Genomic DNA, 18479 nt, shown 5'->3' on the forward strand with positions numbered 1-18479 from the left:
ATGACAGCTGTGCACAGGTTGCTAAGGGCAACATTGTGAGTACCAGTGCAAATGTCCATGCAACAGTGCAATGTATGTCTCCTAGCCACAGATCAATGTTGATCTTATTTTGGGGCAGTAAGTACAGTTTAATGTCGGAACTGCTGTGGGCAATGCAGTTACAGCAATGCATTTGCAGCAGGTTGAAATTTTACATTTGGCGTTAAAGAGCAGAGTGGAATTTACCACTGAACAGCACGCTCTTTTCTGGAATGGATAGTGTTGTATTGTGCTTGGTGTGAATGCAGGTGCTGCGGAATGCATGAGAGAATGGTGGTGTGTCTGAGAGAATGTTTGGCTGTGAGTGTCGTTGAAGGCTCTAGGAGTGGTCAGTTGGAGAGGCCTAGCCTGGGTGATGGGACCAAGTGGTTCATGTTCCCATCTTGATGTAACTGGAATAAAGTTTACTTGTGGAACCTGACAGATGTGTCCAGGGAATTTACATTTCTACAGATAGTATTGCACTGCCAGGGGTACATTGGAAAAAGGATGGGACAGTATTTCTATTGCCTGTTCAGCAAAGAGGACCTGCATGTTTCAGGTTTTGTATGTGGTTGTGTATATTTTTCAGGGACACCATTTGCAAGTGTGGGGCCATTGGACATTTAGCAATCTTCAAACCTAATAAGACATTTAATCTTCTTTTTCGTTGGGCCTGATGATTAAGGAAACATTTGCTGAAATGCTGAAATGACAAACGTTTGGGCACCACTCAGCAGCTGCACCTTCTTCTCCAATCAATCAATCAATCAATCAATCAATCAGATACTTATATGGCGCAAGTAAAATCGTCACCATTAGCACCAGGAAGAACGAGGAAATTGAGAGATTGGCCGGTTGGACTGTCAAATTATTTCTACTTTTGAATCGCGTACAATAACTTGTGGGGTCTCTGGGTGCTAACATTGAGCTAACATCTCGCCATGAAAAACAGTCCTTTTAGTGATATTCTTAACCGGGACATTGATACGATCTACCTAATTTCTGAGTACGGCATCGTGGACTGAAAAAGATCTGCCTCCCCTGGTCTTGAGCACAAACGTGGGCAGCTACACGAGTTCATGGTTGGTGGACTGGAGAGATTATGTGGGGGTCAACACGTGATGTAGACCTGCCAATGCCTTGAATCCTAGATGAAAGGCCACTCATTCAGCTGCCCTGCGACAATTCTAAATGAGGTACCTCCATACTCCAAGAAAAGCTTGGCTGGAAAACATGCCTCTTAAGCCGGATTTGTCACCAGAAAAACAGAATCTTGCTGCCATTTTGTTATTTGGGGAATTTGATGGAACCTCGCGCAATCTATTTCTGAGTGGAGTCATCATGACGTGTATCCAGACACGCTGATTGCAGGATACCACTTGTGTATTGCTCTAGAAGAAGAATAGGGTTATTGGTGTCATCCAGAGACTGCCCTTCTCTTGCTGTGACGGAAAGAATAAAATAATAAGTCTAAGTAAGAAGTTAGGTGATAATGGTAAAACAGGCAGTATGTGTAAATACCACATTTTTCGCTGCACCAAATGATTATGGATTTGATGACCAGCTGTGACATAGAGGTGTTACCTCCGCGAAAAGGGGGAAATGCAGAATGCGGCAATTCCACCTATCTCCCATTGAATCCTATGGGATGACATAATGGGGAATAACCCCAACCGTACATTGGGCCTCATTACAAGTTTGCTGGCATTCCAGTGGTAAATCTGCCAGCAAACGGAATGGCTGTTACCGGCACTTGGTCTGCTGGAATTACAAGTGCTGGTAAGGGCAGTAAATACCCATTCCATGGAGTCTCGTGAGACTCCACGGGGGGAATTTGCCCCAATTACCGGCTGTGCCGGTGATAAAGCCTGTTTTTTGATGGTAGCGGTTAGATTTACCTCCAGCTTATAGCTGGGGGTAAATTCTTAACCCCTCCCAGCAAAGTTGTAGTTGGCTGGTCTGGTGAAAGTGCCAGTAAACATTATTACCAGCACTTTACCTGCTCTAGCATTCACCGGGTACACACGTTAAGGCTGTTGTTGTTTGCCTTTCTGTGTGGTGAAAGTGTTTTACTGAGCCGGGATTTGTTTTCCTTTAAGGTGTTGGTTTATCCACACCACAGCGCGTGACTGGGCGACACGCACGGAATCCGTTCCGTTTTAATTTCCTTCCTTACTTTATTTTAATTTTATTCTGCCACAATGTTTCTCTTTTCCTTGTAACTAGGGGTCTCTCTGGTGAGAGGGTGCCTGGCCTCTCTGGACGCCGAGGCTCGCACTCGGGTTACTAGTTCTGTTTGTGTTCCTCACTCACAAGTACCATGTGCAGGAAGTCCTTCCCCCCACATTGGTATCTGTAGAAATATGTGTAGATATGCCACCCATACATGATGTAGAGCTCGCTGTGCCAAAGTTAAGCCGTTCTGGGCCCGTCTGGGCTACGGACGGGCTTGACTCTATGCTGTCGGGTAGCCGTATGCAGGATTTCATTCTGGGGCTGGCGACGTTACGAAATAGATTTACTCTGGGGTGGGGGCAGGGAACCTGCCTCTCGCTTCTCTTCACGTTATGCCTGAGTAGAAGGTCTTGCTATTTAATACTCGATCCCTGCCGGCGCACTGTGCATCTGTTAAAACTGTTCTTCTGATTCGGGCCCCGGATTTCCTCCGTTAGACCAAGACTTGGTTAACAGAGTCATCTGCCCCAGCCTTACTGCTGGCCCTCCCTGTGGGCAATCGAATGTTACATCTTGATTGAGCTCATCCAGGAGCAGGGATTGCGATGCTTTTCATAGCTGGGCATCCATCATGTCAGATGCCCCTTATCCACTCGGTTGTGATGGAGACTTTGTTGCTTCGTCTTGTTGTCTCAGCGTCTTATACCTGAAATTTTTCCGGTGGTCTAATAATAATAATAATAATAATAACGACTATTAGACCTCTACAGACCTCTGGGCCCCCATGGTGCTTTCATGAACCCTTTTTAGATCTCATAGCTGAGCTTCAGTTGAAATTTGCGTACTTAGTCGTTTTAGGCAATTTCAATATCAAATTAAATGTCCCGCGTGAGCCTGTCCTTGACCAATTGTACGACACACTAGACGATCTTGGGTTTCACCAGTTTTTGGTCACCATGCCTGGCTCATTGCCTTGAGCCGTGGAGAGTGGATGAACTGAAACTGGCTGAAGTTAAATGGAGACAAGACAGAAGTCCTGGTAGTGGGTGCCCCCCGCCCCCATGTCATCACTTTGGGTCTCTTCTTTCTGGCCCTCTATCTTGGGTGATCTTCCCACCCCAGTCACGGTGGTGAAAAATCTGGCGGTCATGCTGTATTCTACCGTTTCCATGACTCATCAGGTGTCTGCAGTCTGTAAGGCGGGACACTTTTTGCTGAGGATTCTGCAGAAGGTGCTACCCCTTCCTCCATCTCATCTGTGGCCTCCAGTGGTAGCAGCTATAGTCCTTAGTTGCTTAGACTATTGTAACTCACTGCACCTGGCCAAGCCTAAGGGTTTGGTCCAGCGGCTCCAGCGGCTTCAAAATCTAGTGGCCAGGGTGGCCACCGGTTCCCCTCATGGAACTCACATCTCACCTATTTTGCAGTCTCTACAATGGCTGCCGGTGTCCCAACCAGTTGACTTTAAGGCGCTCTGTATGGTTCATCATGCCCTTTATGGCCAGGGTGCAGAATTTCTGCAGGACAAATTTATCTGCTACTCCCCCAGCCGGTCGCTCCGCTCCCAGTCGGCTGGGTTAGTGGTAGTTCCCAGATTTCGATGCGCTAGGGTGGGTGGGCACACCTTCTCTGTGGCAGCGGCCCAACTCTGGAACACTCTTTCACCTCCATTGAGAAAGGTTACTAATTATCTGGAATTCAGATGCTTTCCGAAAACCTATATCTTTCAGCTGTGGCCACTGGTACATCCAGTGACGTCCTAGCACCAAGATACCCTCGGGTGATAGTGCGCTCTACAAGTCTCCGTACCATAACACTTTTACTGTGTACCGGTCAACTCTTAATGAGGCCCAATATGGTGTGGAAAATTAAGGTTACCATAAGTTGTAACGAGAGTTGATTTTGGCGGCATTAGCTGAGCTAATGCCACCAAACGTACAGTGTGTTCCAAATGGATGGCCTCTGTTTTTTTAGTGGGCACAACACCATGAGGTTAAATGTATTTTCACAATGAGATTCTGGTCTCTGGTGGCTATTGGGTAATATAATTCAATGCTGGAATTGGACTGTTTTTATACTGCGTCTGGCAAAAATGATCTCCCCGGATATGGAAAAGTTAATTTGCACCCTTCTGTTGGTTTTGTGTGTTCAGGCTGCCTCTAGCGGTGCCTTCGAATCAAGTCGTTAGGACCAGAGGCAAGAAACTATCCCGCTAGACTGCTTGAGTGTGTGATCAGTATAGCTGTGAAATCGCTTGTTAGAATATTTAAATACAGCTTTTTAGGATTAAAAGGTGTGCACCTTTTATACTTCGCCTGTGGTAATATAGAAAAACCCTCGCTTGGGTTATTTTCCAGGGGTTTGTGAATAATATTTTGAGTGGCCATTGTTTACGGGGCATGAGGGTGAGAATAATCTCCCAATCTCTACTTCCCTCACTGGAGGGATCCCAGAGTAAATCATTCTATTTCCAGCACAGCAGGAACATCATGGAAACTCAATGGCCCTCATTACGACCCTGGCGGAAATCGTGGTGCAATATGCACCATGGAGCACGGCGGAAAGCTGCCAATAGCGCCATGGGGGTTGGCGGATTTACCGCCCCATGCCGACCTTGGCGGGGCGGTAAATCCCCATTCCCCATTTTACCCTTCCCCATTCCCATTTTTGCCCCATAGGGTATAATGGGAGTGGGGAAGGCGTTAATTACGCCACCGTAAAATACGGTGGCGTAATTAACATCAAGGTCCCGTAGCGCCATGGATTTCTCCGCCCGGAAAAACCAGGCGGAAAACGGCTCCATGGCGCTACGGGAACTCGTAGTAGGGCGGAAGGGTCCGCCGCGAATACCGCTGGCGTAAACCCACTCCGCCAGGGTCGTAATGAGGCCCAATGTCATTGATAGTCTCGCTAGCAGGGACTGCAGGTTCCTCCCCACCAGAACCCGCCATTCTTTTCATTGTATTGTTCGTTTATTTGTAACTGCGTCATTTCCCGGCATCTTGTGTGGACCAGGACCACCACCGTCTACCTCATCACCAGTGCACTCAACACAGAAACAAAACTGCTGTGGTGAAGACCTGTGGGCAGACCAGGACCTCTGGCACAGAAGAGGAAGAGACTACATCAGAAAAAGCCCCAGTGCGTAAAATAAACCGAAACAACATGGGCAACATCTCCTGGGCCTGACGTCATTCTGAGACGCTTGCAGTTACTGCATTATTCCGACTGGTGGAGGGCCTTGCTGACTCCAGTTCTCAGTATTAATGTATTATCTGTGAATAATGAACAGTCTGTTCTGGGTGCAGTGGGTTTATGCGTCGAACCTTTGCGTCTCACACCTTCACCACAATAGAAACACGGGAGGCCAGCATCCTACGGTGTCTGCTCTCATTGTCACGATCAAAGGTCATCTCCTTCGAGCTGCACAGGCGAGGGCGGGTGTAGGGGACCTGGGGGGCGCCTGGCAGTGCACTGAGGCCGGAGATTCTGGCAGTCTGTTCCCGAAACACGGCAGTCCTATCAATTGGAGTATGCATACCTTGCTTACAGGGGCGGACCGGGGCATAGCCTTGTCTCGGGCACCAATTCAAAGTGGCCCTCACTTGCAGATAGGAATTCATTCCTTTTTTGACAGACTGAATAGTACCTAATGGTTGTTTTTGTGTTGATAAAATCAGTGCTGAGTTGAACCCTGTGGAGGTCCCTAGGAAGTCGAAATGTCGCCCCCCCTCGCAAATGATCTCCTAATACGTTTTAAATTTTCTTCACCGCATTATTTTGATCCGTTGTTGCGGGGCCCCTAAAAGGAGTGGGGCCCATAGGCCGGTGCGTACTTGGCTTAATGGATAATTCACACTTGATAAAATGTGATGCAAATTGTGCAATTTAAAGAATATATATTCAGCAACGATGGTCAAAACTACTAGCCGCAGAGTGAAGTAACTCATCAAACCGGCCCACACTGGCCAAAAAAAGTGTCCCACTTTGACCAAAAAAACAGCCCCACAGTAGCATTTTGTGTTTTTGGTTCGGCCATTGCCCTGTTGCCCTATAGGCCAGTCTGCACCTGGTTGCTTAAGAGAGTACCCAATCCCTCATTTTATGTTCCATTTATCAATATAACAAACACCCCCACCCTAATTCCCTCCAACCCGCTCTATGCACCGCCCTCCTTTGCACTCTGTCATAACCCCCACCCCATGCCAAGCTAACTAAATCTCACCTTGTCCTAAGTACTGCTTTGGGGTAGCTTCAAGGCACTCTTAGGTGCTGTTTATGAAACATAAGTATTTTATTTATTTATTTTTTCACTTATAAAGCGCACTTAACCCAAGGGCATGAAGGTGCCTCCATTTCCTCTCTTCCTAAACCCTTCCTTGTGACTCGCCTTCCACCTCCCACCTCCCTTCTTCCCCAGTAGCACCCTGGCCAGTATTAAGCGCTATCTAGACAAACTCAGACCGCAGCTAAACAGTGCATTTCAGGAAAGAGGCAACAGCATCATAGTTAAAAGTAAATGTGAATCCAAAAAGTACCAGTTTTCGCCACCGTGGTGTCCCTGCACCGAGGCTCATTTGAATATCGCCTATTAGGCATCCAGACGGAACAAGTAGCATTTGCCAAGACTGATAATGCCTGAGAACCGCACCCACTATTTGTTTAACCTTGAGTAATTCATGCATTCATTTGTTCATTCATTGAATCAACATATCACTGAAGACTGCACTTGGGCCTGATCACAAGTTGGGTGATAAACCTGGATGGGATACCACCCAACTTTATTAGCATTAGCACCCACCAGTCCAGCTGCATTACCGCCGGATCACAGGTTGGGCGCTAACTAAGTCCGCATTCCCCATTGGGTCCAGACCCAATGGTGAATTTTCAGTGCAGTTACTGCCGGAGGTATTACAGCACGGTAATTGCACCAAAAATTCCCCAATGGGTATTTTCCCAGCTCTGAGCTGGGGGTAAACACGCCAGACTCAAGAATCGGCAGAGCAGTAAATGCGGCTCTAACGCCGTTACTGCCGCAATTTAAGGGCTAATGCCCAACTCATGCTGGGGCCCTTTGTCTTTAATTGTTTAGAAGTGACACTATCCAGTCATACGTTTCACACAAAAACATAAAGTTAAAATAGTAAATTAAACCACGCTCAGAATAAGCAGAAAGTGCCTGGTGCCTAGTTCTCGTAACAATCGCATTGCCCCAAATATGCAAGGATTGAAGTTAGAATAATAAATTAACCCGCCCTCAGAATAACCAGGAAGTGCTTGTTGACTGGGTCTGCATTCAAGCACTTGCACCCACATCTGCTAGGATTGGAGTTGGAATGGTAAATTAAACCAAATTCTTATGCAGCAAGTGCTTGGTGATGGATTCTCCTGTCAAGCACTTGCCTCCAAATATGCCAGAAACAATCTAAATTCCACAACCGAAACGCTGGCGTTCAGATGCTGGTCAGGGCATGGAGCCATTCCTAGAACACCAGCCTTTCAGATACGGGGGTGCCCTTGAAAACAAATGCTTTGCCATAGGTTCAAATGCGTGTGTATGCCTTTCATGTGATGTCATGCATGCCTCTGCCATGTTATGATCTGGTACGTGGCTACAATATTGTTTGCACCGTTCACCAACGTGCCCTTCAAGGTATCCGCAGACTGCTCTCTGCACTAACATGCAAACATTATGCATTCTAATAAACAATATGCCTACAGACTGAGCCACTCACACCTGGCAATTAAACATCCCTCCAAAAAGACAACAAACAACACCACAATGCGGGCTTCATTAAGAATTTGGTGGCAAATCCAACGAAGCACTGCCTAACCTGCGTACCTCTTTGTTCCGTTGCTCTAGGGGTGGTAGGGCGGTGTTAATCCGCTTTTTAGAGTCCATAAGACTCAATGGGGATTTTGGCAGAATTACTGTGAGCGGTAATTCTGCCCCAGTAAATGCGCAGATTTTTTTACCGTAAAGTGGGGGATGTATGATGCTGGAGGAAAATCTGCCACTTTTTAGGTCAAACGTGTAGTTTCTGCGGGAAAAATGGTGGTAAATCTTTTATCTCCCAAATCAGTGGAGGTAACCGAATTGCCACTCGTTCTTTCCCACACTGCCATATTTGTAATGAGGCCCTACGTCTCTGCAGCCACATTATTTACCACATCCTGGTCCAACGAATCCTAGCACTCTGGGCTTGTGAGGCTCCACCCCTAACACAAACGCCTCTGTGCTCCTGACAAACAGCACCTACATACAGACCTGCGCACAGAGATCAGGGTACTTCCGGTCTGCATGCATCAACACAACAGCAATACTACCTTGCATTCTCCCTCTCCCTTCAGTAGCCTAACCCAACACCCTGTGCTTCAGATCCGCCAGAGAACTTGAAGACAAAGGAACAGGCAGAGGAGTGCAGTATATAATTCCCAGCTACATAACATAATAGGTTTGTTGTTTTTATCTTTTAGAAACATTTTTGGGAGGAAACGAATTACATTATTTGGATTGTTCCCCCATATAACCATGTAATGTAGGCCTGTAACCCCTACCAGTGCACCTTTGCTTCCTTAAACTTGCATTGGGCTGAAAAAAAAATCTAAAATCAAATAAATAAAAATAAGGGGTAAGCCTCGTTTCACATTATCAAACTATGGAGATGAAATATTAACACACTGCGGTGGGGGGGTGGGGATCCAGCTAGAAAGGATGCTCGGGAGGCGGGGGGATTCAACTAAAGAGGATGCTCGGGACGCGGGCTGTATGCACAGATGCAAAGAAATGTTCAGAGGTCCCTGTGATCTGCGTGTGCCTGTCCCTCGGTGCCCTTGCTCGTTCAGTACCTACGACAAGCATATTGTTCCCCAACACAAATAAGAAAACAAGACTTACCTAAGGAATCTACACCGCAGCTGAGGTTTGGCAAAGTCCGTTTTCAGTGTTGATGACATCATGGTCATGGCCGTCAAGACTGAAAATGGACTTCGCTAGCCCCCTGCTGCGTTGTGGATGCCTCCATTTTGTTTTATTTTTTTTATTTTCTAAAGAGCCTCAGCATCCGAGCATGCTCATTGAGAGGCTAATGGAGATACAACCCTCCAGAGAGGGCATATCCTGCAGGCAATGACACTGCCGCTTGCGTTAAGGGACCATTGGTTCGCTTGGGCCTTTAACTTGGGCTGTGGGCTGTTACTGTGTTATATCAACTCAATGCAAGGTTATGCATTCAGTTCTGACTCCACATACCCTTCCTGAGGGTGGCATGATACCATGCACAAGCAGTCGAAAGAAACTCATTACCTGCAGTGAGATTTGTGCACAACAGTGCAATTATTTTCACAGTGACGTGATATTTGTTGTGGTTTGTCTGTAACTTGTAGCATCTCTTTCTTTCTGTGTTAATAACTATATTTTGTTTAATTTTCTGGTTTAAGATAAGCAGGATTGTGCACACTGTGACCCTTTGGAAAGCTCAAAGTGTGGCCAAACGCACTTTGCGCATGATCCTACGGTTTTGCTAACCATGTCATAAATGAGGAAACCAAAAAATATGAGGTTTTATGCTCGCTTTTCAGGAAGCTTTTGCAAACTTGGCAAATTCGGATTTTCAACATACAACTACACCCACATTTTGTTGGGGGCATAGGGAAGTACGCATAAGGACTTTGCCGTTCACCATGCAGTGAGTAATTTCCAGACACACCCCCCTTACGCCGAGAACACAACCTCTCCAGCTATCTCTCCTCTTGGCGCTGCACCCTATAGAATACAGTTGAGTTCCACGATAAATGGAATGGAGCATGAGAAGGAGGAAGAAAATGTCTTCCAACCTGGAGGAGGTTGTGTTAGACGCAGAGTCACTATAGGAATGCCTGCAGGCGGTGGGCATGTACCCTGACATTGGAGAGAGTGAGGAGGAGGTACTCCAGGAGCAGTAAGCGGAGGTAGCCACAGAGGCACAGGGGGTTGAAGGGCAGAAGGAAGGGGAGGTGGTGGTGCAGGAGACTGAAGGGCACCAGGCGAGGGGACCAGAGGTGGTCCTCCAGCAGATGGCTCAGAAGGATGGACCCCTACAGTATCACTACCCAGTGGAGGGGCCAAGATGAACTCGGGCTTTTTTAAAGATGATGAAGTCATGTCAGAAGAAATCTCCACCCATGACGTCATTGCCTATCGTTTCATATGTGTGGGACTACTTCAACCTGCTCCAGGGTGTGTAGCTCAATGGGGGAGGCAGGCCGTATACAATGCAACCTCTACCAGAAGACAATTCATTGGATTGATGCGAGTAAGAGTGCCTTGGGGACCTCTTTGACATTCAAACCCTTTAGGCTATTGCACAATGGTGTGTTCGAGGAGTGCACAAATGCAGCTAGTGTAGCACCCTCTTCTCACAAGGGAGTGCCAGAAGACACTTCAGCTCATCGCTGGGGATGCTGTAGCAAACAGCTTTCATACCCCCTGGATCTGAGCTAGATCAACTGTCTCTCCTACCCTCCATGTCTGTCCCAGCACAGCCTGATTCAATGGCACCTTTACTAGCAGGGTCACTTTACCACGACTAGCAGTGCAGTGATGGCGGAATTCAGGGTGTGGTGCCATTTGGGCGGAACAGGCGGGACAGAGCTATAAAGGATGCAGGGACATACTGGTGTGAGCTGGATGATGAGCTAGTGGGGGCTGTCATATGCTCTTGCAATACTCTTCCCTCTTTTGGATGACTGATCAAGAAGCACAGAGGGAAGACTGATCAAGAAGCACATGCTCCTGCAATGCTCTACCCTCTTCTGGAGGACTGATCAAGAAGCACATGCTCCTGCAATACTCTACCCTCTTCTGGAGGACTGATCAAGAAGCACATGCTCCTGCAATACTCTACCCTCTTCTGAAGGACTGATCAAGAAGCACACGCTCCTGCAATGCTCTACCCTCTTCTGGAGGACTGATCAAGAAGCACACGCTGCTGCAATGCTCTACCCTCTTCTGGAGGACTGATCAAGAAGCACACGCTCCTGCAATGCTCTACCCTCTTCTGGAGGACTGATCAAGAAGCACACGCTCCTGCAATACTCTACCCTCTTCTGGAGGACTGATCAAGAAGCACATGCTCCTGCAATACTCTACCCTCTTCTGGAGGACTGATCAAGAAGCACACGCTCCTGCAATGCTCTACCCTCTTCTGGAGGACTGATCAAGAAGCACATGCTCCTGCAATGCTCTACCCTCTTCTGGAGGACTGATCAAGAAGCACACGCTCCTGCAATGCTCTACCCTCTTCTGGAGGACTGATCAAGAAGCACACGCTCCTGCAATGCTCTACCCTCTTCTGGAGGACTGATCAAGAAGCACACGCTCCTGCAATGCTCTACCCTCTTCTCGAGGACTGATCAAGAAGCACACGCTGCTGCAATGCTCTACCCTCTTCTGGAGGACTGATCAAGAAGCACACGCTCCTGCAATGCTCTACCCTCTTCTGGAGGACTGATCAAGAAGCACATGCTCCTGCAATACTCTACCTGATCAAGAGGGTAGTGGAATAGGGGGCATGGGGCACTGAGAGAGTACAGACAAAAGTGATTAGTGTCTCCACTGGTTGGGAAAACCAAAATAATACAGAGTCTCCAGTTTGTGAGCATAGTACTAGGACTTGGAGAGTGCCTCTTCTGGTTGGAACCACCACTGAATCTAATGTAGGTGTTAACTGGACTGAACACCATCTAGAGGGTGCTGTGTGACTTGCTGATGGGCAGAGCTAAACAAAATGAGGCAGAATCACCACTCAATGTAATGTTGGCATTAACTGGACAAGGCAAGTTAAGCATGTAATAAATGTAACCTCCTCATACCTCTGTAAAATGCCCTCTAGCTGAATGCCTCCCGCTGCAATGCTTAGGTGCTCCTGCCATGTTGGAACTCTAGATAGTTGTTTCAGCTCCCATTGACAAGAGATGTGACATGTGTATGTTACGCAGGGTGATCGCTGGGATTCTCCCCTCCATAGTGTTGAGAAGGCACACTCAGTTACATCCACTGAATGCCATGTACTCCTGCTCCAAAGAATTCTAAGGCATTTTACTCAAAAGCAATATAATTTTCTTATCACAGAAGGTTCAGGCACACTCACTATCAAAGAATTCTAAGGCTTTTCCTGCGAAAGCAACACATATTTTGTCTTGCCTAAAAAAGATTGCAAACCAATTTACTGCAACTAGATATAAACTCCTCCTACCACAAAGAATTAAAAGATTTTTTCTTAATCACCAACAAGTATTTTCTCTCTTCACAAAATAACGGTGAACTGCTTTACACCCACTCAATATAATCTCCTACAACCCCCAAAGAATTCAAAGACTTTTTCTGTGCAAAAATGTGCCCTATGCTATTTCAGTTTTATGCCCCACCCACAACTAAATCCAATTACATTCCCTACTTCTCATCGCAATCAAATCATATATATGTTCTACCTCTTTCTCAACTAAATCATATTCCCTTAAATGCTATACAACCTCCTGCCTCGGCCTGCACAAGAAGGATCATGAAATAAAACCAGACAGATCCTGCGTATACTATTTGTCCCAAACCACATGCCTTTCCCGAACCACAGACAAATCTTGGGAAAATTGCGTTTTACCAAAATGGCCAATATTTGGTGATTCTCAATTTGTCCGTTAGGTTCACCAACAAACAGTGAAACCCTAAAAACAAATATAGGTAAGGAAGAGCTCAAACAAGTACACAATGTGAATGACACAAGGGGTCTGACTCACAAAGTCTTGCACAGATGCAAATATGAGGCTGAACATGTGCACTTCAGAATTACAGCTGTTACCCTGTACCTGAAACAGTCTTAAAGGGGAGGAAATATGGAGATGCCTGGTGCATCGCTGAGATGACCTCAAAAAATCTTTGTGTATTTCTTTTTCATATCACCATTTCAAAGATGTTCCAGTCATCACCAAATGTGCTTAGTTGTAGGATTTGAGAATCAGATATAAGGTAGCAGGAGCAAATCAGAGATGCTCACGGCCATCCCCTCATTTGCACCACTGCAAATCTTTGTGAATCAGGCCGAGAAGGAAAACATTGAAAAATGGAGACTAGGGTTGAGATCTGGAGTGAAGGTATGCATGATGCTGCTGGAACCTTGTGACATCTTCCATTAAGAGAATTCAACAAGAAGCTGCTTCTAGGATGGATTGACCACCTAGGCTCATGCATTAACCTACACTGCATGTACCCGGTTTACTAAAGTCATTTCTTGAACATCTGAACGGAGGATAGCACAGGGGCAACGTGCTGGTCTTGGATGCAAGACCATACAGAGCAGCAGAGGTTTGAATCTCGGATCCGCCCTTAGAAACCGAACTCGGGCATTAAGCGCATCATTAAAAAAAACTATTAAGTAAATAAATAAAAGTCCATGATGTGATTACTGGTTTTTCCTAAGTGAATATGCTATGGTGCCTTAACGCACCCAGACCAAGTGTCAATGCTTTCATTGGTATGATGTATACCCCAGTCCAGACATGTCCTACACATCAAGTGTCTCCACCTCTACATCCCCTTCCGAGTGCATGGTGGTGAACCTACCATTGACACACTGGAATCTGTATTTCCGATCTTGCTGAAACCAAAATGATTCTCTGGGAGCGGAGGAACTTCTGGCACAGTGGGCTGAGCGGCAACCCTTAAAAATCGAACCTGATCTGACAGCAGTTGTGTTGCCTCCTTTGATTCCACACATGGATGTGTGGCCTTCCAAGGGTAGCAGCTGCACCCTGGGTGACTCCCCTGCAACCCCTGACACTGCCTCTCTGACCCCTGGTCAGGAATTGCAGAGGTGGTGTGAAAATAAAAATAAAGCAGGTTCTTAGAGCCCTCTTTAATTTCGGAAATCATCCCGTGAAGTTTGGCTTTCTCTAAAATGATTCATTCGCAGAGATGCAGCTGGAGATTATTGTTTCCCTACTTGATTGTTTTATGTTTCTGAGACCCATCATCTTGTGAAAAAATACTCCATATTTTGATGACTGTGGCCTAGATTTTCCTGTATCCAGGTAAAATAGTTGGTATTGTATCATATTTGTATCTATATTTATGTATAGCACTTCATGTCAGACTCGTCTTGCTTCTTAGTGCCATACAAATGTGAGTTATTACTAAATCATATAATATTAGTTATCAACCTCAGAAGGATGAAAGGCTGATTTCTTCCTGCTTAAATATGAACTTGGTAAACACAGGCTGGCACAGAGTTGAGTGTGTAATTCGCTGAGCTATACAGCTGAGGCACAGTATGCTGCTTAATCAATTGTGCAGTTAAAAAGAAACATTTATTAGGTCATCTACCAGCCACCCTCTCCTGTCCCTTCCAGACTTTTAAAAAACAAAAACATAACACTACTATTATGATGAAGCCTGCAGTGGATCAAGGGCGTGGTGTGTTATGCTCCCGCAGGGGTGTTCTGTGACAGCAGCGTGAGCGATGATCTCCCAAGATGGAGATGTCATATCTCTGAGCCACATGCACTGGGTATTGCAGCTGAGGAACTGTACTGGAAGCACCTCACGAGGTGAGAGTGGAAAAAGGCTGGGCAGAGGTAGGGGGGTCATAGTGTGGTGATTGTTTGACCCAATTCCACCCCTACAGATGTGCTTACTGGTTCTTCCTAAATGCATATGCTATGGTGCCTAAACGCCGGAGACCCTCCCTCTACACTCGCACCACATACAGTTCCCCTCTCAGTTAATTATGCAAGACTGCCCATACCCTAAGCGCAAGATCCTGACTGTGAGGCGAAAACTGGGAACTTACCCCTTTCGACATGGTGCAGAGTGCAACACTGACACTGGGCCTCATTCCGACTTGGGCGGTAAGGGATAATGGTCGCCGGTAAGGAGACCGGTGCCGTTAAACCCTTACCGCCCTATTCCGAGGTCCCTTAGCAGGAGCCGCAAAGGACGTGTGGTCAGACCACACGTCCTTTACGGGTCCCGCTAAGGGACCAGGGCGCTAATAACGGGCCTGCTAACAGCAGGCCCGTAATTGGCGCCTTCCCCATTCCCATTGAGCCCTAGGGGGGCTGAAATGGGAATGGGCAATGGTTGGTTGAATGGCGATTTACCGGGTCCGCACAGGTCGGAATGTCCCGGTAAGTCCCCATTCAACCAGACCGGACACGGACCCGGTATTGGAGGCAGCCATTGCGCAAATAGCACCATGGCTACCTCCAATATCGGAATGAAGCCCACTGTCTTTGCAGACAAAGACTACAGCCCCATTAAGCTCATGGGAGAGGCCTATGTTTTGATAAAAGTAATTCACCAGTTTCTTGGGTCTAACCAGGATGCTTTGGGGGAATAGCAAATAAAATAGGAGTCCACCACGGTGGAGAGACAACTAGCAGCGTTGGGGGTTTGAATGGTGCATGCATTGCAGAAATTCCTACTGTCAAAATCCAAGCCGACCCGTTAACAAATGAGGGCCTGTTGATCGCCCTAGGACTGCATACCTGACTTGACAAAGATATGGGCAAAGACATGGGCAGTGGAAATGGCTCTCTACCAACAACTTTGGACGAAATCCTATTGCACCACAAACCCACCCCAGCGCGGACTAGCCATGAGTCGGAACCACGCCCCGTATCAGTGGTGGGAGACGTCATATCAGCCTTCCTTACAAGTTGTTATCTTTCCCGGATACAGGGAGGGGTTGCCAATTATGAACATTCTAAGGAGCAATTGTTTGGTCCCTGAGATTTCGTCCGTGCCTGGTCCGAATGGATTTGGAGGCTGATGACATGCCTGAAGACGGGCCCTCTCTCACTAGTAGCGCCTGGAGTTGGAATATGATGGGTATGTGCTCAGGGAACAACTCTTTTCTCCACTTAACCCCACTAAGGGGTACCAAGCAAATCAGCCCATGTGCCTAATGCTGACTGGTCTGCCAAGGAGGTCTGCACCACCCAAGGATTTAACTGTAAACAAGTACTCTCTGTATTTGCAGACATTAAAAAGCTGTTACTGGTCTTGATAGAAGCTCAAGGGAGGGGAGGAGGTGGACTCATGAGGGAGCCCCAAACTGGTCCATTGGATGCAATGGGGTCATACAAACCACATCTGGAGTTTCCCTAGAGTTAGATACAAATGACCCCTTGATTGTTGAAGATAAGGTTGTTTCCCACAAATGTGATACCATGAAACACCCCCATGTTAATTAATTTGTATTTTTTATATAGCGCTACGAACCCCCGGGCATCTGAGCGCTGCTTATTTTTACCCACAGTGTATGGTGCTCATTTATCGGCCTCGGAAGTATGAAAGGCTGAGTTTGGCCCTGCCGAGATTCCAACCTGCATGGGCAGGCTCTGCACGGTTGTCAAAGCGGGCGCTCTACTTGCTGTGCTATCTGACCGGGGCATGCATGTATGCCCATTAACCCATTGCGGGTCTAATGTGCATACTCATGCGATACTGTATCAAGATGAGCAATCTGTCCAGCCGCACATACCCAGGGAAATCAATAAAGCCCCTAATGCTAATACTATGCGTGCAACATGGGTGGACCGGTACATAAACACAGTGGGAAAACACGGCCACAGTTCAGTTGAATATAGAGCATGCAGACTTTGTATTAGGAAATACATGAATAAAAAGACCATGGGTGGCCAAGGAGGAGCACAGTATTTCTTCATGGGGTACCCAAATTACCCCACAACCAACGAGAACCAAGGGATGCACTCTTAAAAAATGCTTGCATCGGCTTTGCACTGTAGGGGGTTGTGCTTTTGTGTCCAGGGAAGCTATAGCGAGCTGACATAGAGTGTGCAATGTGGATGACAGCTCCTGTGACTCTGTCAAGCTGGAATTCTGGGATAAAAGAGTGGGCAATGGTGTTTTGGGTAGAAGCACGAGTCACGGCTGGAATACAAACAGTAAGATTGCAATCAGCCCCTACTCCCACTTTAACACCGTCAGCCCATTCGGAAATATTACATATAATCCTGTCCTGTCTACTGCGAATCTAACACCATTGTGGCTCTAGGCGTGAGGGGTTTTTAATGTTTATGTGAACATAAAAAGGGTTTTCTTTCTCTTTTTGAACAATTGTGCCCTATTGCGACTAGCAGGACTTGGGGGACATAACCAATGCTATACTGATCCTCTCTTTTTTCTTTTGATATGATGCATTGTTAAATTGAATCAATTGTTTTGTTATGTTAGGATGTACTTTGATGGCCTGACGGCCGAATAAAGTTATTTGATGATGATATCATCATGTTTACTAGTGGGCCATGACATATTTCTCCTTCTTCTAATCAATGTAGTATGTGTTATGTTAAGAAAGTAATGTAATGTCCAGAGCCATACTCAATGATGTAGTATATGCATTTAAGGAGAATTAGCTGATAAGATAGCTCAGTGGCTCAAGTGCTCACTGCTGGGATCTACATGTGTTCTGCATGTCACAGATTTCAATTCTAGCAAGCTCTAGTCAACCTTTAATTCTTTTGAGGCCGACAAATGAGTATTAATTTCGGTTGCTGGGTAACAATAATTTCATATAATAGTGTTTTTATTTGTAAATGGCTTTGGTGAAAGCACTATATAAGTAATCAATTATTATAAATGCCTAACTATTCGCCTTAATAAATCCAAGCACAGGCTCAGAATAATGTCATCGTTTTAAATTAGTGTTGCATTAAAAGTGTTTCATTGCTTCCTTGAGATGTGTGAGAATCTTATTTCATAGTGGCATGTCTGAAGCTGAATGAGACAGGGTTATGAATGCACTGGAATAAATGTATATATTATCAGCAACAGTAGGTTACCCTGTCCAAACCTCACTACTGGACATACTAAAGTTCCTTTCTTCCCCCCAGACCATCTGGTGGCGATGAACCACACGAGAAATACCTGCAAAAGTATTTCACTGGGCACACTTCCTCCTGAAAACTGGATAAGGCTGTTGGGATGCGGGTGCAGAGGTCACAGACAGAAGTATATCTCAGTGGCAAAGCGCTTGTCTTGTAAGATAGACGACAGAGCGCAAAACACAGCTTTGAATTTGTCGGCGCTTAGAAACCTCTTCGGTATTAAGCGTGTTATAAATAACCAATTATAATAAAAATAATAATAATACTATTAATAATAAGGCCAGAGATCATGCAGCAAGCACGCTGTGCAGGTCATTCAAGCATGTTGTATAGAGTCCATGTGGTAGGGAGGGGATCTGTGTGTGTAGAGCACACCGAGAAAGCGGGACAATGGGAGCTGC

This window comes from Ambystoma mexicanum, chromosome 12, assembly GCF_040938575.1.
Source record: "Ambystoma mexicanum isolate Mex_15411 chromosome 12, UKY_AmexF1_1, whole genome shotgun sequence".
Lineage (NCBI taxonomy): Eukaryota > Metazoa > Chordata > Amphibia > Caudata > Ambystomatidae > Ambystoma > Ambystoma mexicanum.